Here is a 26,397-nt window from a genome sequence, read left to right as displayed (position 1 = left end):
CTTGGGCTTTGCTTTAAGGGGCACTGGCAATGGTCATAGAGCTAGGTGAACTTGTAGAGGCACAAGGCCCTGTCCTTCTCCCCACAGACGTAACAGGTGCGGCCCGTGCTCCTTCCAAATCGCCCCGTGCTGCACCTGTTCAGGCTGACCCTATGGCTTCCTGTTGCACCATCTGTGGCTCTCTCTGGATGCTTTCTCCGGCTGCTGGGACCCATGCAGTAGAAGTGCAGGGGCGTCGATATCCCTGGGCTCACACTACAACCCAAAACGGACAGCTTTCTCACCCTGCTGGCGGGACCCCTGAGGTGTGCTCTATGCAGTCCCCGGTAGAAGTGAGCCTGGGCTGCTCACAGGTGACCTGCTCATTAACCCCCCCCGCCGACCAGCTTCTGTGCCTCCCATCCCCACTCCCCTGCAGGTGCTTCCTAGGACCAACCCCTAAATGAACTCCCTGTTTCAAATCCTGCTTTCAGGGTCTGCTTCTGGGAAGCCCCACTTAAGACAATAGTTGTAGCAGAACTAAAAAAAAAAAAAAAAATTATGGGTTGGGGGTATAATCCACAGAAGCAATTCACAGATGTTCCCAAAGCAAACGAGCCTCATTGTATCACCTCACCCTGGGACACTAGCGAATCCAGCCAACCACTCCTGGGCATGTAGCTTTTTTTTTTTTTTTTTAAATAAAAAAATGTGGTTTCCCCTGTTGATAAACCACTTGTAATTTTCATACCATAAAACAGAATTATGGCTTGAATTTTACAGTTTACTAGCTGGTTCCCCATGCCTTTGAGAGTTCCAGTGTGTTTTTGACTCTGTAATATCTATATCGGGAATGGGGGGGGCCTCTCCCTGAAGCTATATTTGTTCACGCTCTCCCTCCAGTCGATATCAAGCCGTCCCCAGAGGGAGCCCCTGTCACCTCGTCCCACCCCAAGCCCAAAGGAGGGCTGGCCTCATCTGCGGAGAGTGACCTTCTCAGGTTTGGGCCAGCACGAGGGGACTAAGGGTCCGGGGTGACGAAGGGCTTGGTCCGGAGATCTTTCCCAGATGGACCGTTGGCAAGTCTAAGACTTTACATGTAAATTGTATGCCGGCACACAACGGAGAAGAGAATCTCATGGGAGAGAGGTAGGACAAGGCTTGAGATGCTCCATGGGGGTCCAGAGTGGGGGGAGAGGAGGGGGCTACGGCCATATTTGACCCCTGGGCCTCTAGAAGTTATGGGATAGTTGTGCAGGGTGCTGGGCTGGAGAGCAAGTGGTCACCGCCCAGAGGGCTAAGTCATGTCCTTCTCTAGGAGAGCTGGGGGTGGCTCTGAGAAGATGAGCAGGCAGGGGGCTGGGGAGGTCCCCCGGTCCCCTCCGATAGGGATGGAGCTCACCTCCCCCAAGCGCGCATCTGTGGCCACATCGGCTTCCTGTGATGAGGAATGAGTTTAGTAGAGTGTCACCTGTGGGATAACGGCTGGCAGTCTCTCTTGTGATAATGACAGAATCATGTGATACCGCATTAAGTTGATTGCTAGTAGCTTATCTGGAAGACGATCCCAGGAAACACCAGCAAAGGGGCAGGAGAGTGAGATGGGGGAAGGGAGGGCAGCAATGTGACAAAGGGAAGGGCATGCTCTCAGGCGAGGTACGACTAGGGGCAACTGGGACTTACTCTGCCGGGGGACCCTGAGGGCCAGTGCAGAACACACACTTTGGGTTATCCCAGCTCCCGAGCAAAGAGGGAGCTGGGGTATTTACACACCACCCGCCCTCTGACACAGGTCAAGAGCTGCTCTGGGGCACTAGTGATTTTCCTTTTTTTTTTTTTTTAAAGGTTTTTTTTTTTTTTTTTTATTTGAGAGAGAGAGAGAATGGGAGATAGAGAGCACGAGAGGGAAGAGGGAGAAGCAGACTCCCCGCTGAGCAGGGAGCCCGATGTGGGACTCGATCCCGGGACTCCAGGATCATGACCCGAGCCGAAGGCAGTCGCTTAACCAACTGAGCCACCCAGGCGCCCAGCACTAGTGATTTTCCTAGCACTGCTGGCCTGTGGCTGGAATGGACACGTGGCACTCTGGCCATCAGAGAAAACCCTCTGAAATGTTGGTGTCCAGAAATATTGTACTGGCCCTTCATCCAGAGCCTAACTGTCTGATGGAACTGCATTGGAGACCCTGTAACTCTGTGAGATGAAATACAACCAGTGTGAGGCCACTCGGGAAGCAGGTGCCCAAGCCGGGTTAGGGCGGGGAGGGGGGCAGCTAGACGGACCATGCAGCAGCAGACTTGGCCTTGACCCTCTGCACTTGACTTCATCTGGACTTCAGCAGGGCGTTAAGAGACCAAGTCACAGTAATGACATCAACCGCAAACAATTTCTTGAGCACTTACGAAGTGTCAGCCACTTCGCTAAGCACTCCCCGCGAGTCATGTCACTGGGTTCTCTCTAAGTGGGTTCTCTGGTTACCTCCATTCAGAGAGAGGCCCAGAGCCGAGGGAGCTGGCTCAGGTTCACACAACCAGGGAGAGGCAAGAATGGTGGGGGGGGGGAGCAGCGACTGTGGGTTGGCTGGATACCGCGTTTGATGAAAGATGCAGATGTTGCTTCTTTAATCAGATGCCGGCCACACCAACCACACTGGCCCCTGACATTCCCCCCGCCCCCACCCTGTGGGGACAAGAGAGCCTTCAGGACAAGAAAGCCCCCTCCAGCCTCCTTCAGCGTCATCCTGCAGGCTGGCCGCCCTCCCTGTCTCCGTGCCCGCGGCTGGGAGCTTTCATTCAAGTGGAATTGAGCCGGGGACTTCTGTAGCACTTCATTTACATGGATGCCAACAAGCTGAAATGTGCAGCAACCTTGGAACACTTTCAAAGGCAGGAATAATTCCTCTGAAATAGGTCTTCCACAAGCTTTATCTTGTCCTTTCTTTTTTTTGTTAATCTTGGAGCCCCTTAGCATGTCAAAGCAATTTTTCTAATGTCACATCTCCTCGACATTAGCATGAAAGGGATTTAAGAGATGATTTGAAAAAGAATAAATGTTGAATGAGCATTTATTATAGAGTTTCTTATGCTACATTTACATTTTGACTCTGTTTCTGCCGTGTGGGCTGGAGAAGCAGGCTGATTTGAAAGTCAATGGTGTCTAAACAGGCGACACTACAACTCTGTTTACACTCAGCTGTTTCCTCTGAGCATTAATTTACAGAAAGAGAAGATTTCATTAGGCTGATTTGTCTCGGGGAATGAGATTAAGCAGAGCGTGTGCGCCTCACATGGAGGTGGGATTCCCCGCAGGAGTTGACCCTGTCGTCAAAAGGCCACGGGGCAAGGGTAAGGGAAGTCCATCCTCAGTGCTAATGGCTTTCTGCACACCTCTTAGTAAATTAATTAGCGGTGTTCTGTCCTTGCTTCGGGAAGCCGCCCTGGCCCAAAGGGCATAGGGCAATGGTGAGAGTCCCGTCTGTGAACAAGACCACGCGGGTGCGACTGCAGGCTCTGCCACTCCCTGGGACCCAGGGCGACGATCTTAATCTGTTTCCTCATCTGAACCATGGCCATAATATCCATCTGCATCTCACAGGGCTGATAGGAGAGCGGACGGATGAATGGAAAGTGTTTCGCGTGGCACTGGGCACTCAGGACGTGCTCCAGCAATATTGGCTGGTTTTCACATTTGTATTGGTTTTTTTGGTATGTAGAACTTGGTCAGAGTTCCAGACAAGCGGCCCTGGATTGTGCCCAGGATGGATTTTTCCACCTTTGCATCTGGAAGAAGCTCATTCTGTGTGTTCCAACCACAGGCAGGTCGGTGGACGTGAGTGGGTTCTGGGGCTGATGGGTATTTCAAAGATTGCTTCAGGCCTTTTGTGTGTGCACGTGTGTGTGTGTGTGTGTGTGTGTGTGAGAGAGAGAGAGAGAGAGAGAGAGAGATTGGGAGAGAGAGAGAATGAGAGCAGGAGAGAGGTCAGCTCAGTACACCTTGATCCGCCCCCAAGCTTGAGCCCCCGGCCCCAGCTCTTCCCAGCCCTGGGTCAGCCTCTGTCACTCGACTTGCCCTCAAGCTTCTCTCTGCATTTGTCCCCCCACCAGACTGTAAGCTCCGCGAGGGCAGGAAATGGCTCTTACTCATTTTCATCAAAATGCAGCCTTCACTTAATGCACAATGACTCAAGACTTCATCACGTCTATTGTCTTTTTCAAGCTTGGTTTCTCAAAGCTGCCTCACCCGTGTTCCAAGGCAGCCTTAAGTGGGGGTCTAATCCGTGCCGGCTCAGAGGGCAGTGCTGGTGGCAGCTGGGGCTGGGGGACCAGAGCCCTGTCTCCTGGGGAAGCTTGCCCCTGGCCCCAGCCTCTTTGGGGCACAGGAGCAAGCCCGCTCCCCACAACCTGCCCCAAAGGAGCTCATCCCCTTCATTTCACAGGCGGGGAAGCTGAGCTTCAGAGAGGGAGCTTCATTTGCCCCTTGGTCATGCGAGCTGGCTGGCGGAGCTCGGCCCAGCATCCAGGTCTGGTGAGGCTGGCCCAGCGTCCCTGGCAGCTTGCCAGGCCTCCCATCTCCCCCGTGGGGCTGGATTCTTTCTGGAATAGTCTCTAAAGCCAGCCATAGGCCAGGTGGCTCAGCCCCACTCTTGCTCTCATCCTGCATTCCCTCTGCTCCTCCTACTACCCTGTGCCCCCTCTCTGAGCCCTGCCCTCCATCTGGCAGCCCCCCAAAATGCTCTCCCGGCCCCACAGGGCTGATGCTCAGGCCTTAGATAGATTTCTCACTCCCTTGTTCCTGTTTTCTTGATTTTTTTAAAAAAGTTTTTATTTATTTATTTTTTAAGATTTTATTTATTTATTTGAGAAAGAGAGAAGAATGAGCAGGAGGGAGAGAGAATCTGAAGCAGGCTCTGCACTGAGTACAGAGCCTGATGTGGGGCTCAATCCCACGACCCTGAGATCATGACCTGAGCTGAAACCAAAACAAGAGTCAGATGCTTAACTCACTGAGCCAGCCAGGCGCCACCCCCACCGCCTCCGTCCCTGTTTTCTTGATTTTTATAAAACAGTGTTAGCTACATTGCTTCTTGAGCATCTGCTATGTGCTGGGTGCTGGCCGAGGCCCCATTCCTGCAAGGTGGACAGTATTGCCCCCCACCCTCCCACGTTGCAGAAGAACGCATAGGGTCACGCAGCTCGGCAATGGACGCAGGATTTGAACCCAGGTTCCGGAATCTGGCTGATTCTAGGGACTCCCTGTTGTCAGGGGGCCGGCCTGCTTCCACACAAGTATCTGCCCTGCTTGCTCTCCTTCCGCAGGGCGTTCTGAGCTCAAGGTTGAGGATGTCACTGAGTCCCTCCATCTGGACTCCCTGGCTTGAGTTGAGAGATTATTTCCCCCTCCAAGGACCTGATCCCAGCCCCGAGACACTACACACAATGTGCCTATGAGGAGAACCCAGGACCCCAGGACAAATGCCACACAATGTCCCACTGAGTCTGGCCGAGCTGGGACAACCAGCTCTGTCACTAACCAGCTGTGTGACTCTGGGCAAGTTGCTTAACCTCTCTGAGCCTCCGTTTCCTTCTTCAAATGGGGATCATAATAAACAAGTTGCTCCTCATCTCTGGGTCTCTGTTTCCTCTTCTATAAAACTGAGGTTGGATGGTCTATTTCTAAAGTCCCGTTTAGCTGAGTGGGTCTCAGACCCCCTGGTGCCAGGAGTGGGGTTTGGCCTGCTCTTCGTGTCCCTTAAGAAGGGAAAACAGTCCCGCCAAGGTCCCCCACCCCAGCAGTCCTAGAGCAGATCAGCAGCCTGGGGTGAATCCCCCTTATTCTGTAGAATAAGGCAAAGGTTGCCCATCACAGGCTGTTTGAGAATACAATCATACATTTTGGCTTAGGAGGAGAGATTGGGGTGGGGGTGGTGGAGAGGAAGGGAGTGAGAGAGTGAGAGAGAGAGAGAGAGAGAGAGAGAGAGACAGGGGAGAAGAAAGCCCACTTCAAGGCCAGTTCCCCTCCCCTGGCTGGAAACCTGTGTGTGTGCACAGATGAAGGGAACAGAGCAGAAGCAAAGACTGGCCTTCTGATGGAGCATGTGGTGCCCACTTTGAACGGTGTCCTTTGTGCCCGCCTATTCAGGGCGGCCTCAGGACAATGGGGGGCAGACACGCAGGGGAGGACAATGACAGGGACATCGCTGCCTGCCGCTTTGCATTCCCTTTGAAGTGGCTCTGCCCTGGGCCCCTGCAGGCTCCAAAAAGAATGCTTTTGTTGCCCGCTCCAAAGATGCTGTAAGATGCTGAGCAAAAGTAACCGGAGGGGATCTGCTCGATTAAAAAAAAAAAAAAATTAAAGATAAGAAACAAATCAAGCTGGCCACGTGGGGGCTGGCGGCAGCTTTGAACCCCGAGAAGAGTAGGGACATCGGGATCCAATCCTATCTCCCCTCCGGGGAAGTGACTGACTTCTAGGGGTCACTCTCAATGGGAACTGGGGGACAGGGTGGGGAGTCCTAGCTGGCTGGAGCCTCCTAGAAGTTCTCCAGAGCTGGAGCTGGGACTCTGAAAGCCCACTCCAGTGCTGGTGCTTGGGCAAAAAAAACGTGGGAGGCAAAAGCACAAGAACCGTACTGTTTACTGAATTTGGTGCGTGCCAGGCATGGGGCTAAGTGCTTGCTTTATTGCCTGTGTGACTACCTCAAAAATGCTTCACTATTGATCATGTGCTGAATGTATGCACGCAAGATAACTCTACATCGTAGAGGTGGGGGTCAGCATCAGAACTGCCTGAATCAGGAGACTACATTGTTGGCTTCAGGGCTTCAGGTAGAGCAGGTTGAGCACTACAAAGTTCCAGGGGGTGCCATTCGTACCATTGTCATGGTACCTCCTGGAGTTGTGCAGTGTACAACTTGGACATCTGCACATGGCGCCCCTGCCAGGGATGGTGAAGTGAGACGTGAAGGGTCCTCATCAGGAATCCACACCTGCCAATATTGTTAAAAATATCAGCCTCAAGAATTTGTGTATTAGTGTGAGGATTGTTAGAAGCAGTTTTTTTTCTCGGTGACAAGAATGGAATTCAACATAGGTGGTTGGTTGGTAAGGTTGGATAGGCCCTACTGCCTGTGAAAAAGGAGATGTAAGCCCTGGGAAGGCCAGCGGTCCAACACTGGCTCAGCACAGTGTCTAGCTCATTGGAAGTGCTCAGTAATTGTTATCATTTTCCCCATTCTACTGCTGAGGGGGCCGAGGCTCAGAGAGTGAAACAATTTGCTCAAGCACACACAGCCGGCACTGGTGGTGCCGTGGCCTTGCCTGACTCCGAGAGGGTGCCCTCTTTCAACTGGACAGGAACGGGGTCAAGCCATGTGCCAAGGCCCCCTGCTCAACAGTATCAGGTGCCTTGACCTTGAGCCCCAGGTCCATCAGACCTTCTGGACCTGCCCTGAACATCCAAGGGAACTCTTCATGCCTGCTGTGCCCTGGGGTTGCCCCCAGAGGCAGTTTTTCCAGAAAGTACTCAAAGGGGCAGAACTGAAGAAGATCGTGGACTGGTGGACAATCCCCTGGGTCCCTTTCTATCATTTGCGGGCACCCAGCTAGTGAGTGGCTGAATTAGGACTCGAACCCGGGTGTTTTGTCACAAGTCTCTGGCTTAAAAACAAACATCACTCCTTCCCCCACTCCGCAATCGCCCACAGCACATATACTGTCTGCAGGCCCTGTGCCGGGGACCTTTCTGACGACCTCCTTTTCCACGTTCCTTCCCACTGCCCCACAGATGAGCAGGAGGCCAAGGGAGACACAGAGGCCACATCAGGGACAGAGACTGTGAGCTGACAGCGAGCAGAGGGCCTGAGAGCCCAAGAAGGGTCACGAGAGCCCCAGGGGTCAGTGCTTTTTCTGTCTGTCTGTCTGTCTGCCTGCCTGCCAGCCAGTGTCTCTGGGTAACCAGTCCCTTTCAGACTCCCTGGAAACCCTGGCTGCCCTGGCTTGCTGGCCTCCTAGACAGGTGTCCCAGCCTCCATTGCTGGGGCTGCCTCTTTGGACTTCCCCAGGGTTCCAAGAAGTCCTCAGTGGTTCTCAAAGCCAAAGGTCTGGTTATCCTCATCTCCTGGGCACTTAGCAGCCCACAGGTGAGCATGGGTGGGCGGCCTGTGATTCCTCATAAACTCCTCCCAGCCCCCCGCCAGGCTTGTGCTGGGTGAAGCTCCTGCTTCAGGCAGCTCCCGGCACTCCTAGGGGCTCTAGCCCGGTACCTGAGTGGCCTATCTACTAGCCTGAGCTCCCTCCTGGGCAGAGCAAGAGCCTGAGAGGGACCCTCATATACTGGATCCAGTGTGTGCAACAAGCTACGTAATGTGCCAGGCACTGAAGGGGGAGAAGAGATGGACAGTGTCAGCTCCCTTCTCTCTGGAGTACCAGGGTTCAGAGTACTGGCCAGGCAGGCCCCAAACAGCCAGGAGCCACTGGATGCCAGTAGCCAGTGGGCTGAGTCAGACGGGCAGGATTTCAGCAGATGGAGAGGAAGCCTGTTCTCAGGAGGTCAGGAGGGATTCCTGGAGGAGGGAGCGTGAACTGAGCTTGGATTCTTGGAGCCATAGGGCTGTAGAGAATCAGGCCACTATTCCTACCTTTTTGCAGGCTGTTGCTCAGGCCTGGCCTTGTGTTTGACGGGTCTTATTTCCCATAACCCTGCGAAGGGAATCTTGTCCTTTCTTGATTCTAGATGACAAAACTGAGGCACAGAGAGGTTACAGAGCCACACAGCTGGTGACTGATAGGGCCCAGGGTGGAGCTGTCCGTCTTGGGGGCACACAAATCCTGCAAAGGAATAAATCGCTGTCATTCAAGGCCATATGTTCTCTAGTAGGAGGGAGGCACCCTGTGGGTTTAGGATGAGGACTGGGAGAGGCGGGGAGGAAACTTTAAAAAACGGGGCTCTTGCAGGATGAGTAGGAGTTTGTTCCAGGCAGAGGAGGGCATTCTGGGCAGAGAGAACAAGTGCTAAATCCTGAAGGTGAGAGAGAGCCAATAAGGAGGAGCTTGTGAGTGGCCGGGGACAGCATTTAGCACAGAGTAGACACTCGAGAATTGTTTATCTGATGAATAAATGCATTCATGAATGAATTGTAATCCCATAGTAGGAGTTCAATGATCTGTTGAATGAATGAATGCATGCATGCATGCATGCATGAATGAATTGTATCCCCATAGTAGGAGTTCAGTAGTTTGTTAAACGAATGAATGAATGGATGGATGGATGGATGGATGAACGAACGAACCAGGCCCGCAATAGATATTTGCTGAGTTCACGATTGAGTGAACGAGGCGGTGATGTCACGGAACTCGCAGGGGGCGCTGACTGCCGGGGCCCCGCCGCTCGGCCAGCCGGCCGCTGGGCCTGGGGTCCCCGCCCCCACCGGTGCGCGCTCTAACGCGGAGCAGATGGCGGGCGGCGGGGCGGGCGGGGCGGCGGGGCGGGGCGCCCGTGCGGCTGCAGCCGGGCCTGATTAGGGCCCCTCCCGCTGGCGGCCGCGGGCGCTTTGAAGTGAGCCGCTGCCGGGCCGCTCCGGCCGCCCGGCCGTCCCTGCCGCCAGGCCGTCGGTCCGGGGCCGGCGGCGGGGCTGGCGGCGCGTGTTTATCCAGGTGCGGGCTGGGGGCTGGGCGCGGGGATCCTCTTTCCCCCCCGGCCCATCTGGGACTTCAAAGCGCGGCGCTGGGGCTCAAAGGCGGCCTCGGGGTGGGGGTGGGGGCGGGGCGGGCGCGCGGGCTTCCTGCGCTCAGCCGGGCCCCCGGCCAGCGGGGGTGCGGGTGGTGGTGGGGGGGAGGGGGGCGGCTCGCGCCGCGGCCCCCCCCCCATCCCGGAGTGCGCTCTCTGGAGCGCCGACTGTGTGCCAGGCGCATGCTCCGCTGTGAGCTTGCGATTTCCTGACCTCTCGTCGCATCTAGAGATCGGCGATACAAGGGTCCCCGTTTTACAGGTGAGGGAGCAGGCTCCGAAAGGTCCAGGACCGGCCCAACACCTCTAGGGCCATCTGACTCCCGGGGCCTCTCTGCATCCCTGCCTTTGGGAGCAGCCTTCTTCCAGCGCTTTCTGAGGCTCGGCCCTCCCAGTTGTGGGCACAATGGTTATAGTTTATTATGAACTGGCGGGTCTTGAGACCCTACTGTGTGCCAGGCGTGTGCACGTGCTTCCTCGGCCCACGCCACCCGGGGAGGTGGGCGTGGCCGTTTCCCCTCACTTCAGAGAGGTCCAGACACTTGCCCAGAGGCACACAGCTAATGAGTGCCAGAAGCAAGATTTGAAACCTAGGGCTTGTTGGCTCCAGAGGTCTCCCTCTTTCCATCAGATTCTACCCTACTGCCTCCAAGGAGCCCTCCCCGCTAGCCCCAGCTCAGGGCTCTTTCCGTCAGCGGAACAGCCAGTAGAAGTTCGCTGTCTACACCCTCCATACAGCTCATCTTTCACGGCGCTGCTGAGACACCAGCCGCAGCAGCAATGAAAGGCATCATCAGAATTCCGTTAGAAATTCAGAATCCCAGGCCCCTCTCCAGGCCTGCAGAATGGAATCTGTATTTTAAAAGATCCCTGGTGAACTGGATCTGCATTAAGGTTGGGGAGCACTGAACTGTAAGAACATTTTGGCTGAAAGTCTGCTGTCACTGTGCGGCCGCCTGTCTTTGGGAAGCTATACCTCCCTCATTGGACTGGGAGCAACTCAAGGCAAGAGCTGAGCCTTCTCCATCAGACCAGATATGCTTCCAGAGCAGCGGCTGTGCCTCCCCCAACAGACTGGGATCTCTCCGAGGACAGGCATTGGCCCTCCCCTACCAAACAGGGAATTTCACAGAGGCAGAGATGGTTCCGGGTCCCAGGCCAGGAGCTTGCTGGAAGCTTGTGGTGCCACCCCCATCTGACTGGGAGTCTCCAGATCCCCTATGAAATTTGGCTCTCTTTGGGGTTAGGAGCCACCGGCAAGGAGAGGTACCTGGTGTCCACGTTTTCCAAGAGGATGGAGAAGCCCAGGGTGGAGGCGTGCCTTCCCTCCAGGAACCTCATGACCCCCTTTCTGACCCAGGGTGTGCCTGCTAGAGGGTTCCGGAGGAGTGGGGGCAGGGGAGAGGGCAGATGCCATGGTGGGGCCATGTGTGCCGCCGGACACCAGGCCTCTCTGGGCAAACATTTGTCCTTGTGTGTCACCAAGGGACCGTTCGGGCGGCAGGAAGCCCTCGGGTGGGTGCAGGAGTAAGCCTGCTGGCGGCGGGAAGGTATTTTTAGAGTTTTGACTGACGGCCCTTTCTTAAGCTGTCGCTGCCTCTGCCCTGGCCCCCCAGCCCCCTTTGGCCTGGACAGAAAAGAAAGCACATTGTCATTTTGTTAAGAGGAGGGTCCTGGCAGCCCTTCTGTGGTCCCTCGCCAGCTGGACAGGTTACTTCTCGCTGTGTCTGGGGTCCATGCTCCCCTGCTGGCACTCCCAGCGGGCCCCGCAGCCTGACCCTTCACACATCTGGCAGTGATAAATGGCTTCAGCATCGCTGCCATCACCTTGCACCCTCTGATCCCGCTCACTTTGTTCTCCCTTTAAAGCCAGTGGGCGGGTGGCGGGCGGAGGAGGCGGGGGGCTCTCTCTCTTCTTCCCCTTCTCCATCAGCCGTCTCCTGGATACTTGCAGGCCTGTGCTCTGATACCACTTGAAAGGGACCGCAACAGTCAGTTATCTGGTCTGGGAAGTCCGGCCGTGAGTTGTCTTTGCTGACTTGTGGAGTATGTGGGGTGGGAGTGCATGCCTGTGTATGGATGTATGCGTGCACACGAGTACCGTACGCATGCCTCTGTACGCTTGTGTGTGTGTGTGTGTGTGTGTGTGTGTGTGTGTAGATTTGAGGATGTGCTAGTATGTGTGCCTTTTAACTATTATCGCTTTATAATGTCCTTTGATCTCCTGTAGGTCAAGACCACCCCATCCCCACCCCCACACCAACATCCTCTGCTTTACAGATTTATCTTTAAATCTTTATTATTTATCAAAATTTATTATTTATCAAAAAAATCTTTACAGATTTTTCTTGATGACCCAGTAGTTCCAACCTTAGGAATATGCCCAACAAATATGTGCATAAATGTGGATCAGAAGACAAGGACCAGATAGCTTCTTGTGATGTCTCCAAGCTGGAAACCTACCCAGATGCCTATGGAGAGTAGAATGGATAGATGGTGAGATAGTCATACATTGGGACATTACCCAGCAATGAGAATAAACCATCGACAACTCAGGTAGCAACAGGGATGAACTGCACAGTCATGATGTTGCGTGGAAGAAACCAGATGCAGAAAAGTACATGCAATCTGGTACTATGTATAGAAAATTGAAAACCAGGTAAAGCTTGTTGATTAAGATAGAGGCCAGGGCGCCTGCGTGGCTCAGATGGTTGGGCGTCTGCCTTCGGCTCAGGTCATGATCCCAGGGTCCTGGGATCGAGTCCCGCATCGGGCTCCCTGCTCCTTGGGAGCCTGCTTCTCCCTCTGCCTCTCTCTCTCTCTCTCTCTGTCTCTCATGAGTAAATAAATAAAATCTTAAAAAAAAAAGAGGCCAGGTGAGTGGGGTACCCTTAAAGGTAGTGACTGCAGGGAGGTAAAAGCCAGTTTCTGGGGCAATATTCTGTTTCTTGATCTGGGTCTTGGTGACCCGGGTATGTTCACTTTGTAAAACTTCATTGAGCTGTACACTTCTAATTTGTGGACTTGTTTCAGTGTATGCTATTCTTATATTATAGTCCTCTATACAGATTTTAGAATCAGTTTAGTGAGTTCAATGAAAAATGCTGTTGGGGGCACCTGGGTGGCTCAGTCAGTTGAGCGGCTGCCGTCAGCGCAGGTCATGATCCTAGGGTCCTGGGATTGAGTCCTGCATCTGGCTCCCTGCTCGGTGGGGAGTCTGCTTCTCCCTCTCCCTCTGCTGCTCCCCCTGCTTGTGCTCACTCTCTCAAATAAATGAATAAAATCTTTAAAAAAAGAAAAATGCTGTTGGGATTTTGGTTGGAACTGCATTATATTATAGATTAATTTGGGAAGATTTGTCCTCTTTATGACATCTTCTCCTCCATGAACATGGTATATCTCCACATATTTGGATCAATTTTTACATCTCCCCATCTGACTTTCTCCAGAGTCCTGTGAATTTCTGGTGGGGTTTATTCCAAGGTTCCTTGTGTGTTGTTGTTTTTGTGAAGAGGATTTTTTTTTCTCTTATGTTTTCAAATCTTTTTTAAAAAATGGTGGTAAAATATACATAACAAAATTTACCATTTTAACCATTTTAAAGTGTACAGCTCAGTGGCATTAAGTACATACACACTGCTGTGCAACCATCTCCGCATCCATCTCCAGAACAATTTCATCTTCCCAAATTGAAACTCTGTGCCCTCTAAACATGATCCCCATTCTCCTCTCCCACCAGCCCCTGGAAACCACTACTCTATTTTCTGTCTCTATAAATTTGCCTGTTATATGTACCTCCTATAAGTGAAATCAGACAATGTTTGTCCTTTTGTGACTGACTTATTTCACTTAGCATAATGTCTTTAAGATTTATTCATGTTGGGGCGCCTGGGTGGCTCAGTCAGTTTAGCATCTGCCTTTGGCTCAGGTCATGATTCTGGAGTCCTGGGATTGAGCCCCATGTGGGGCTCCCTGCTCAGTGGGGAGCCTGCTTCTCCCTCTCCTTCTGCCCCTAACCCTGCTCGTGCTCTCTGTCTCTCTTTCTCTCAAATAAAGAAATAAAAATCTTAAAAAAAAGATTGATTCATGTTATAGCAGGTATTAGCATCTCATTCCTGTTTAAGGCTGAACAATTTTATTGTATGGTTGTACCACAGTTTGTTTATCTATTCATCCATCGATGGGCATTTGGGTAATTTCCACCTTTTGGTTGTTGCAAGTAATGTTGCTGTAAATGTTGTGCAAATATCCATTTGAGTCCCTGCTTTCAACTCTTTTGGGTATATACCCAGATGTGGAATTACTGGATCATATGGTAATTCTATGTTTAATTCCTTTTTTTAAAAAACGTTTTATTTATTTATTTGAGAGAGAGAATGAGTGGGGGGAGGGGCAGAAGGAAATGGAGAAGCAGACCTCCCACTGAGTGGGGAGCCTGCCATGGGGCTCGATCCCAGGACCCTGAGATCATGACCTGAGCTGAAATCAAGAGTTGGACACTTAAGCAGCTGAGTCACCCAGGCATCCCTCTATGTTTAATTTCTTGAGCCTACTGTTTTCCACAGTGGTTGTGCTATTCTACTTATGTTAGTTTCGTCCATTCTAAGTTAGTTTTGCTGGTGTGTAGGAGAGTGGTTGGGTTTTTGGAAAATTGATCTTGCAGTTTTGTGTGCCACATTGAGGGTGTGCATACCTAGAATGTGTGTGTGTATTTGTGTGTGTAGCCGTCACACTAATAAGAGCATGACCTTTAGATAACTTGGAATGCTCTGGCTGCATAACCCAGAAAGCCCCCCTCAAGCTGGCTTCAAGAGCCAGGAATTTTATTATTTCACCCTCCTAGAAGTCTAGAACTAGGGTGGGCTCTGCCCACGATAATCAGCAGCTCAGTGCTATCATTCGTCTGTCTTTCTACCCTACTACCCTCAAAGCCAGATGACTGCCAGTGACAGGGGGGCCATAGGCGTCTTTGGCCATGTCCAGCAGGACAGCGCAGGCTCCCCGCCAAGCATGGACTATGGCTTGCTTCCTTTGCAAGCACGTGATTCCAGGAGCCCCAAGGCAGGCCTCTGAAGTTGCAGGTGTGAGCCAGTAGGAAAAAAGCCCAGAAGTCAGGAGTGGCGCATAGATGCACAAGAAGGCGGAAGGCACCCAGGGGGTCTAGGATGGTACCCGTGCTGTCCCTGTAGTCATGTTGATAAACCCAGAGTCCTCTTCTCTGTCTGCGTGTTCAGGCCGGCTGCTTTTACCTGCACAAGATGGCGGTCGCAGGTCCTGGGTCCCTTGCAAAGGTGATAATATCTGGCCCAGGAAAGGGGCTGTCTCTTCCCGAACATCTCATTTCATCTGTGAGGGGACTTTTCACAAAAGCCCCAGCCCTCTTGCCTCAGGCCTCATTGGCCATAATTGTATCATATGCCCGGCCTGAAATCAGGGAAATGGGCTCACCATGGCTGGTTCGACTAATCTAACAGATCTGGAGAGAACACCTTCTGGGGGGCTGTGGCCACATGGAGGGTGGACACCTGTTGAGACAGAGGTGGGAAGAAAGGAAATGAGACGCTGAGCCTTTCCTTCCCATTGTTCTGTCCTGACCTCTAAGAACCACAGTTGTTCTTTGGTGGAGAGAGAGAGAGAGAGAGAGAGAGAGAGAGAGAGGGAGAGTGTATAGTCAGGGAAGACTTCCTGTAGGAAGGGGAACTCAGCATTACGAGAGGGAGAGAAGGAGCACATTCCTAGACTGAGGGGAAATGTGGGCAAAGGGGCAATCAGAATGGGCAGAGGTATCTCCATGTCCAGCAGAGAAAAATGCTGGTTACACCTGATGTGTCCTATACCTGTACATTTCTTGAATTAGAGGAAGGGGCTTTCAAATGCAACTCAGGGCTGAATCCAATGATTCTTTCATTCATTCAACAGACGCATTTTGAGGACCTACACTATGCCAGTCTTGTGCCAAGCACAGGTGACCCAGCAAGAAGCAAAGCCAAGCCCGTGCCCTCAGGGCACTCCACTAAAGAGGACAAGGTCACTGGCTTGACCATCTTCTGTGGCACGTGTCTGGTCTGCCCAGCTCAGATGGTCAGGCCATGTCTGTCTCCTACACTGCTGATGGTCCTTGACAGCACAGGACCTCAGCCGGGTGACTCTGGACCCCAGCGATCAGCGCCAAAGTCATGTCATTTCAACGTGGATCTGTCCATCCGCCGTTCCCCCCCCACAGCCCAGGATCTACCACTCGGGGCACAGAGCTTTCACAGTGTGTCTCCTTGCCAGGCAGCAAGACACAGAGTAAACAAGATAGCGAATCTGATTTTACAAACAGTCATCCCTTAGTCTTGTTTGATGGCAAGTAGATTAAAAAACACAGGGTGTAGTGGATGCCGTGCTGTGCTACCCAGAGCGTCTGTAGGATGGTGGCTCATTCCCTCAGCCTCAGAGTGCTGGCGCTGGGGGCTCCGGTGAGTCCCTCCCCTTGATGGGGGAGCACCCTTGCCCCTGTTTATGCCCCCTCGCTGGGGCTGGTCCAAACATAGAGTGAGCGGCTCAGGTGAAGCACAAAGATCCTGCCTATGTCTGGGACAACCCCGAAGAGCCTTCGGGCTTGCAAAGCTCCCGTTGGGGTTGGCAGAAGCCTCTGTTCAGGTGCATGGCAGCCCCGCTTCTCCCTCCACCCAGCCCCGACCCCGTCAGCCTCAGGGTGGGGTTCTGGGATGATTCCTGATAGCACCCCAAGCACAGATCTCCGTTTCATAGCGTGCTTCCTTAGATTGGGGCCCAATCTAAGAGAGACTGCACTAAGTTTAAATGAAAGAACTATTTTAAGATTTTCAAATGTCCCATTTTGGATGCACGTACATGCATACACATGTATGAACACACGCACACATCTGGGGAAGGTTTAAAATATTGCAGAGTGAGGAGGAGGTATTATAAATTTAGATGATGAAAGACCAAACTAGGTGTCTTCAGTTTATTTCTTTTTCAACATTAGGCAGATAAATGCACAGCTCCCATTTAAAAACACTGCAGGGGCACCTGGGCGGCTCAGTCGTTAAGCATCTGCCTATGGCTCAGGTCATGATCTCAGGGTCATGGGACTGAGCCCTGTGTCTGGGTCCCTGCTCAGCGGGCAGTCTGCTTCTCCCTCTCCCTCTGTCCTACCCCCCTGCCTGTGCTCACTCTCTCTCTCACATTCTCTGTCTCTCTCTCAAATAAATAAATAAAATCTATAAAAAAAATAAAGGAAAACACTGCAGTTTTAGAGTCCATGGCATTTACTAAGCCTTTGCTACATGCCAGGCGCTCTGCTAAGCACTTTACCTGCATTTGCCCATCTTGGCCTCACTATAATTGTCGGAGGTTATAGTGTTATCATTGACATTTTAAGATAAGGGAAGGGAGGCTCAGAGAGGTTAAGTAACTTGTGGAAGATCACACAGATGTGTCAGGGGTTGATCAGGGAAGCAGAACCTCTACAAGTGATACAGAAAATGGATTTATTATGGGCATTGGACTGTAAGCATCATGCAGGCTGTTGCCTCTGCGTCTAGGGCCGAACCCAGTGTCTCCGTGAGCCTCCCAGGAAGGAATGCTGAATGTGGAGGCCAGCAAGGATGAAGCCGAGGCAGCATCTGTCTCTCACCTTCAACCTGGGCGCTGTGGATGACCTCTAGGCAAAGCTGGTGAGCCACACCACAGAGTTGCACACAACCGGCCCTACGCTGGGAGACGCTGAAGGAGGTCTGGAAGTTGCTGGAGAAGCCAGGTGCGGCCCCTGCCAATGTGGTGAGGCAGTGGATCAGACGTAGGGTGGGTAAGCTACCGCAGCCCTGCTAGACTAGCCTCCGGAGCAGGAAAAACACGGCTGCTGCTGGACTTCCACCTTCCACGTCTCACACAGAAGGCCCGTTTTGGCCAATGCTAACTCAGAACCATTTGGAAATTCTGGGACCACCCGCATCCAGCTTAGCCGAGTTGACACGGTGCCCCGCTCCAGCTCACCGATGCCATTTAGGAATGTGGGCATGGTATGGCCAGATAACCTGATTTTTTTCCACTCTAAGCAGGAGATACTAAATTTGGAGTATGTGTGTATATGAGAGGGAGAGAGAGAGAGAGAGAGAGAGAAAGCTGCCAATTCAAAAGCGCTGGCAACCAATTTGAATTTTTTGTTGGCTCTGGGCTCCCAGTTTGTGACCTTTGACCCTAGGAACTTCTAAGGTCCTTTGGATTCCAGAAGATTCTCCCCAACATGCCGGCTGAGCTCTTGAGCTGCTGACTCCAAGGCTTCTCACTGGGAGGCAGGCTGACCCCTCTGGCTCCAGTTCCAGCTCCCATTCCAGGATGGTTCCTTGAGCCTGGTTACCTTCCTCTCTCCTTGTTTTTAGCCACATCTCAACGGGGAAGATGTCCTGACCAGACTCAGCCAGCTGGAAGGGTGTGAGTGGATTTGAGGCCAGGACAAGATTTCCTGCATCCACTCCTGGTGCTTGTAGCCCTTTCTCCCCTGCATCCACCAGCTACGTGAGCACCTTTTTTTTTTTCCTCTTGCACTAAAGAGGATAGGTTTTATGCTCTAATATGGAACAGTTTTTATGTTTACATCTGCCACTCATAACTGCAAAAATGTTCTCATGTAAACTGGTGATGCGCTTTTCCCATTTTATTTCCCATTTTATTGTCTGGCCTCCCCCATTTTCCTTTCTCCCTCTCCCTTCCAACTCATGCTTGCGAGCTAGAAGTATCCTTCCATGCTTCTCCCCATTCTCAGGGAACCATCTGTACACATAACACACACGCACGCACGTGCACAGTACACTATGTTCTGGTGGAGGGTTTTCTCGATCATTGTTTAGATTACCCAAACGAGGTATTACGTATGCCTCTCTGCATGTCGCTTTTCTCCTCCTACACTGTGGAATTCCCTGGGTCTAGCTGGAATTTATCCTCGTTCAGGCTGAGCCTAGGGTGTGCTGTGCCATCATTCCGTCCGTCAATTACTACGGATGGACACTCAGCCCTCGTGTTAAAGGGCACTAGGCTCTGCCACATGGAAGTCCAGAAACTGCGGCACCTGCTCACCACCAGAGTTTCTTTCTTGTTCTTTCCCAGGGCAGTGTGGCTGGGCAGTCCTGGGGTGGGTGTGTGGGGGGTGTTCTCCAAACAGGGACTCAGGGATCGGGCTCCTTCCATGGCCAATCGTGGGGTCTCTGCAGTCAATGGCAGAAGCAGGGAGACAAAGAAGGGGATCACGCGGCGAGCTTTATGGCCACACATCACTTTCGCCCTCAGTCCATCCATCAGGCAGGACCCAGTCACGTGGTCCCAACCAAAATGCCAGTGAGGCTGGAAGACAAGGTCTTCCCTGTGTTGCCAGTGTCTGCCATGCTTTGTTTTGAGATTGGTTTTTTTTTGCCATTATGAATAATAATTCAATGAACATCTTTTGTCATTTGTCCTTAGGACATGTCTTCACTTCCATCAGATAGATTTCTAGGGTAAGGATTGCTGGGTCAAAGGACATAGATATCTCTTTTTTAATGCAACATTTTAGTGTAACTCCGGAAATTTTGATTCTTCTAGCCGGGTCTCTTCCTAAAAAGATTGTAATAATTTACATTTTCAGTAACAACATATGAGCATCGCTTTTCTCCAAATCCCCGCCAGCAATTGCGTTATTGTTCTTTTAAATTTGCCTCTGTGATATCTCATTGTCAGCTTAATTTGTATTTCCCCCCAACCACTAATGAGTGCGAGCATCTTTTCATTTGTTTGTGGCCATTTGGCTTCATTCTTTTGTGAATTGCCTATTCATGTCCTTTGCCATAATTTCTTTTGGGTTGTTTGCCCTTTTCTCTTCAATTTGTAAGAGCTCTTTGTATATTATAGCTGGTGACCCTTTGTCCTTGGCATCTCAAATATTTTTCCAAATTTATTGTTTGTCTATTAACTTTGCTTATGGTATCTTTTGCCTTCCAAGACATTAATATTTTTATGGACAGTCACATGTGTCTATCTTTTTAATTTCTATATTCTAGGTCTGCATTCTTGGAAGGTCTGCATTCTTGGAAGGTCTCTCCTTACTTGGGTCCTTTAGGAGGCTGCCTGCCCTTCATGGGCTGTGAACTGGAGGAGGCTTCCCTCCTCCCCTTTCCTGGGGATTTGCAGCCACCCTCACTACTTCTGGCCATGTGAGCGCCAAGTGCCCAGACTTGATTCCTATAGCAGTCACAGCCTTTGGTAGTTGAGCAATCCGGGTCACACAGCTGGAGGTCAGGGAGGGGGCCCTAGAACTTGGAATCTGAAAGCCTGGCTACTGCCTGTGTGGCCTTGGCTGAATCACTAGGCCTCCGTGGCCCTCAACGCACCATCTGTAACATGGGGCATACCCCTTGCCCTGCTGACTTCCTAGGGTGCTGTGAATCTCAGATGATAAAATGGAGCCGAGGACTCCATAGGCTTTGAAACACAGATGTTGAGTTGCAACAATAATGTTGATGTGGGGAATAAAGGCAAAAGAAAAAATTAAATTTCCTTACAAGTTACAGCTCATTGACAAGTCCTTGAGACAGGTAGAGAGACCTTCTTCTAGGAACTCACCTGCCTCGATGTTAATACTTTGCTAAGGGCAAAAGGCAACCTTAGCTTAACATTAACCTGGCCTCCAGGATCCTATAAGTCTCCTTTAATATATAAAAATTGATTTGGAAACTTCCTTTATCTTTACCCCCCAAGATATATGTTAGCAATCATCCTCCAAGCATATGGCCCACCGATACACACCTAAAGGGTCTCATGACTAAGGTTTTACTAGACGGTAGTAAATGACCTTTTCCTAACAATAGCTAGACCCTCAAGGTACTGGAAATCCTGCTTCCAAATTCTTTAGGGATTTACGCTGTCCCTAACCCCCTCCCAACTTGAAAGTATATAGTCAACCACTCCTTATGACCCCAGTGCCCCTCTTTCTGCCCATGTGTCCTGTCCATATGCTTTAATGAAATCACTTTTTTGGGGGAGGGGAGGGGCAGAAGGAGAAGGAGAGAGAGAATCTTAAGCAGCCTCCTCACCCAGCATGGAGCTTGACTTGGGGCTCGATCTCACAATCCTGAGACCATGACCTGAGCTGAAATCAAGAGTCGGATGCTTAACTGACTGAGCCACCCAGGCACCCCCAAAAACCACCTTTTTGTACCGAAGATGTCTCAAAAATTCTTTCTTGACCATTTGCTCCCAAACCCCAACATCCCACATCATGAGACAACTGACCATTTCTGACTCTTGACAGTGAGGGACTTTACATACATTGTCTCATTTAATCCTCACGAATCCTAAAACATAGGTATCATAACCCTCTTTTTAGAAATAAAGAAACATAGACTCAGAGTGGTTGAGTTACATGCCCAAGATGCAGAGCAGATAGGTTGCAAAAGCAAATACACCAGAATTTGAGTGTGTGTGTGTGTGTGTGTGTGTATGTTTGTGTGTATGTATGTGCGTGTGTATGTTTGTTGAGATTGTGCCTGTTGAACATGTGCTTGTTCACGTGTGTGTGCATGTATGTGTGAAAGGCTGCCAAGGAGAACTTGCACAGCTTAAATGTTAATGAGAAATCATGGGAAATTTTGTAAAACACTCTGGGTGTTTCCTGGGAGGACCATCTTCCTGAAACTCAAAGTTACTGAAACCCATCAAAATGGACAAGGGTGGCCTCCAAGGAGGACCGGGCCAGGCACGAGGCCTTTGATATAAAACTGCCCCAGGAGGAAGGGGTCAGGACCAGAGGGCTGGTCCCGTGGTGAGGGTGTGGAGAACTGATGTGCTGTGAGAGGCATTAAGTCATCACAGGTCTGGGGCTCATGGGCTGAGGTTGCTCTGAGGGGTGGGAGTGGGGGCCGGCGCTTAGTGGGTCTCACATTGGGCTGTGGCCTAAATACCTGGTGAGGGGAGAGCCAGGTCGGTATGAATGCGGCTGCCCTTTTCCACAGGAACGGCCATGTCTTCAGGGGAGACTGGCTATCTTCCCAAAGAGATCAGTCTTGACCAGACCAAGCTCATCACAATAATGCCTCTCTCCTGGGAGTGATGGGCCTGTGTTGCAATTCTGGTCATCGAAGCAGGAGGAGAAGTCAGGGGAGGGGCCCTCCTTGGCTTCTAAAATGTGGCTCAGGGTAAGGATTGTGAAAAAGGAGAAAGGAAACCTCATTTAAAGTGGAACAGGGAGACCAGTAGGGGGAGCTCTCATGCCCTGCCATTCAGGCCCACTGCAGACCCGACAGGCAGAGAAGGACCTCGCAGGTCAGCACAGTTCTAGCTACTCCTTTACTCTCCCCGCAGGAGGAAGAAAGGTTTCCTCTTGCCCTGACAACAGCCCAGCCAATGAGAGACTGGCACAACTCATCCAATGAAAAGCCACTAGACTCTGAACTCCCAGTTTCCTCAAATAGACTTTTTGTTTATAATAGCCCTCCCTACTCCCTACTTTGTTCTCCTTTGAGCTGTACCTTTGCTTTGTTCTCCGGACTGGTGGAAGGTTTTGCTCTAGCTTCCTTGTCCCCAATTGCAATTCTCTGCTACTCCTAAATAAACCCATTTTTTTTTTTTTTTTGCTGGTAAAATAACTGGCAGTTTTATTTTGAAGGTTAACAGGATATCTCCTTTTTCCAGCTTTGGCTATTATTGTGTGAGGTCATGATGCTTGGCACAGCTGCAGCCATCCTGTAACCATGAGGAGAAGGACCAGCTCACGGAGGGTGGTAGAGCAGAACAAGCAGAAACATGGGGGCTGGGAGTGGTGGTGCAGTTGAGTCAGTGAACTGACCAAACCCAGAAGGCCCAGCCTCTGGACTCATTGTTTTGTGAGATGACACATTTTTCCTGTTGTTTAAGTCATTTTGAATTGGGTGTTCTGTTAATTGCAGTCAAATACAGGCTGTCTTTGCACATTTTGCTGGAGTAGGACTGTAGAGTCAGAGCGGAAAGGTGAGGGAGATATGATCTAGTTAAGTGATCAAGTGCTCTAATCTCAGGACCACTTTGCATTCTTTTTTGTTTTTTGTTTTTTAAAGATTTTATTTATTTATTTTAGAGAGAGAGAGCTCATGTGCCAGCAGGGGAAAGGGGCAGAAGGAGAGAGAGAATCTCAAGCAGACCCCCGACTGAGCAAGGAGCCTGATGTGGGGCTCAACACAGGGCTCAATCTCACAACCCTGAGATTATGACCTGAGCCAGAATCAAGAGTCGGACGCTTAACAGACTGAGCCACCTGGACGCCTCCCACTTTGCCCTCTTAAATTATCCAGGACTCCAAAGAACTTTTGTTTGTGTGGCATATAGCTATCAGTATTTACTATATTAGAAATTAAAACTGAGAAACTTTAAAAAGATTTATTAATCTTTAGAAAGTTCTATCTTATGTTCACATAAGTAACTTTTTTTTTTTTTTAATGAAAAAGAACTAGATTTTCCAAAACAAAAAAGATTTGGTAGGGAGAGTGGCATTGTTTTTGTTTTTGCAGATCTCCTAATGTCTGGCTTAATAGAAGGCAGCTGGATTCTCGTATCTGCTTCTGCATTCAATTTGCTCCAATATCACATGTCATGAAGCCTCTGGAAAACTCCACTGTACAAATCCTGGGGAAACAAGAGTGAGTGAGCAAACACCATCTCAGGTTTGTACCAGTTTTCTGTGGCTGCTCTAACAAATGACCATAAACTTGGAGACTTACAGCAGAAATTTATTCTCAGAATTCTGGAGGCCACAAGCCTGACATTTAGGAGTTAGCAGGGTCATGCTCCCCCCAGAGACTCTAGGGGAGAATCTGTCCCTCGCCTCCTCCAGCTTCTGGTGGCTGGCTGTGCTCCGAGGCTTGTGGCTGCATCGTTTCAATCTCTTCCTCCATTGTCCTTGCACCTGCTGGGCTGTGTTTATCTTGTGACGACACTTGTCATTGGATTTAGGGCCCACCCAGATCATCTGGGCTTATCTCCTCATCTCAAAACGTTTAGCTTAGTTACATCTGCAAAAGCCTCTTTTTTTTTTTTTTTTTGCAAATATGTTTCCATTCACAGTTTCTCGGGATAAGGACATGGGTCTATCTTTTGGGGGACCACCACCCAACCCACTACAGCATTATTATAAAAAAATAATTCAGCCTGTGAAACCCCAGAAAGAGTCTTGGGGACACCTGGGACCTCACTTTGAAAACCAGGGGTCTAGGCCCACGGCTTCCCCACACGCATACGTAGGCAAATGACGGAAGGAGGACCCGATACACTTAGCCTAGTAATCCAGCGAAAGTAAATTTCCCAGGGAGAGTCCTAGAGGAAGGATTCCAGAAAAGGAGAATGAGAGGTGTCCAGTGTGTGAGAGAGGACCAGGGCCAGTGGAAGCCCAGAGGTTGGGGAGGAGGCTGGCAGGTGAAGGGCTTCTAAGTACAGGAATGCCTAGTTTGGGGTTGTTTGCTGTGTGGCACCATCCTATGACCCCCTCTGTCACCCAAAAACTGATCCAGGCTGATATTCATCAAGAGCTCTGTGTGAATGATGCTGGTGAAGAGAGGGATGGTCAAGGGAAGCAGTGCTGGGGCTCCTGTCTGAGGCAGGGACAAGACGGGACGTGGTAGGCAGGATGGCGAAATGACCCGTCAATGATGAGGTCAGATGAGAACATGGAGGGCGCAGGTGATGGAGAAAACCTAAGAGACCTCCCAGAGATTGTGAGAGAGAGGGGTTCCCATCCTCCAGGCCGTGCAAGGGAGCAGCCTCGCTGGCTGGGAGGTAAAAAACAGATGAGCTTTGCAACTCAAAGGACAGGTGCCCTTAACCAATACCCAAGTTATCTGGCTGAGTGGGACCAGGGATCGAGGAAAGAGGTCAGATCCCTTCGCAGGTGCCACTTCCCCGAGGGGCCCCTGAGGAGCCCCAGAACCCCTTAGGCAAGTGGATCACATTTAAAACAGATTAATTTTGGGGCACCTGGATGGCTCAGTTTGTTTAGAGGCTGTCTTTGGCTCAGGTCATGATCCCAGGGTCCTGGGATGGAGCCCCACACCAGGCTCCCCGCTCCGTGGGGAGTCTGCTTCTCCCTATCCCTCTGTTGCTGCTCCCCCTGCTTGAACTCTCTCTCTCTGTCAAATAAATAAATAAAATCTTTAAAAAACAAAATAAAACAGATTAATCTCTCCCTGCTCATTTTACAAATGGGAAATCATAAAAAACAAAGGTTGATGATCATCACATCATGCAAATGCAAAGAAACAAAAACAAAAACAAAAAACCCACAAACACTTTTTATATCACAAAAATCACCTTAAGGATGGAAAAAAAAAAAAAAAAAAACCCAAACTGGAAAATATCTACATCTATGAAAGGTGAAAGGTGGATATCTCTACCATGCAAAAATAAAGCCAATACCCCCAGCAGAAAAATAAGCAAAGGACATAAACAAGCAATTTTGAAAAGAAGTATAGATGATTAATATGAGGCAAGATGTTCAGTCTCACTAAAAAAAAAATATGAAAGAAATGAACAAATGTCTATAATGAGCTATAATTTTTCACCTATCTGTTTGGCCACAACTGCCAATTAAAATAATTGATAGTATCCAGCTTTGGCAAGTGTGGAGGGAAAATTGACCCTTTGCGCTGCTGGAGGGAGAATTAATTGGTACAGTCATAGGGAGGGCAGCTAGAAAATGCGAATCAAAATGCAAAATGTGCTTGTCCTTTGACCCTGAGTTCCCACTTCTGTAAAATGGGGACAATAAGACTCCCCATTTCAGTTAATTGTGAAAAGGCTCAAGTGGGCTAAGCCATAAAAAGCATTTAACACAGTACCCGGCAGAAAGGGTTTGAGAAATGTTAGCTATTATTAGCAATTTATCCTAGGGTATAAGCTCCCATGTGCAAAATGATGTGTGTATAGGAGATGTTCCCTGTAGCATCGTTTTCAATAGCCAAACACTGGAAACAAATGGATGGTGCATCAAGAGAAGGAAGGAGGCTAATTCCGGGAGGGCAATGCCCCCCTGCAATTGTAGGCTGAACCGTAAAACAGTTGAAGGTCCTTGGCCAACACTGTTCTTTTGATCTGGACACTGGTCACAGATGTGTTCACTTTGTGAAATTTATGAAGCCTGTATCCTTGTGATGTGGGCCCTTCTCTGTAGATCCGTTCTATTTCAGGCACCCGCCAGTACTAGAGTATGATCTCATCTAAATAAACCCAGACACATACATGTATGGAAACAAGTCTAAAGGGACATTTACTCCATTATATTCACAGTTGTTTCTGGATGCAGGGGACTATGGGTCATTTTTATTTTCCTTTGTGTGTGTATGAATATTTTCTGCTTGTCTTCAATGAGTAGGTATTATTTTGTAATTAGGGAAAAACATGTCCTGCGTTAGGACTTTTTGTCGTAAGAGTCAGAAACCCAACTCAATCTTCTGTGAAGATAAAAATGTAATTAATTGGGGTGTGACTGAAAAATTTGACAAAGGATTTGGTTTCAGGCCTGGAACCAGGCTCAAGGGAGGTCATGGGGAAACTGTCCCACCCTGTTTCTCAGCCCTCTTGGAGTTCATTGGTCAACAGGAAAAGTGAGAGCCAGGGGTATGTGTCCGTAGGTCCAAGTGACCAGAGCTACTGTATGAGGCAGAAGAGGGACAGGCCCAGAGGGCTTCTCAGAGG

This window comes from Zalophus californianus, chromosome 17 (genome assembly GCF_009762305.2).
Source record: "Zalophus californianus isolate mZalCal1 chromosome 17, mZalCal1.pri.v2, whole genome shotgun sequence".
Taxonomy (NCBI): domain Eukaryota; kingdom Metazoa; phylum Chordata; class Mammalia; order Carnivora; family Otariidae; genus Zalophus; species Zalophus californianus.
Note: the sequence above shows the minus strand (reverse complement) of the source record.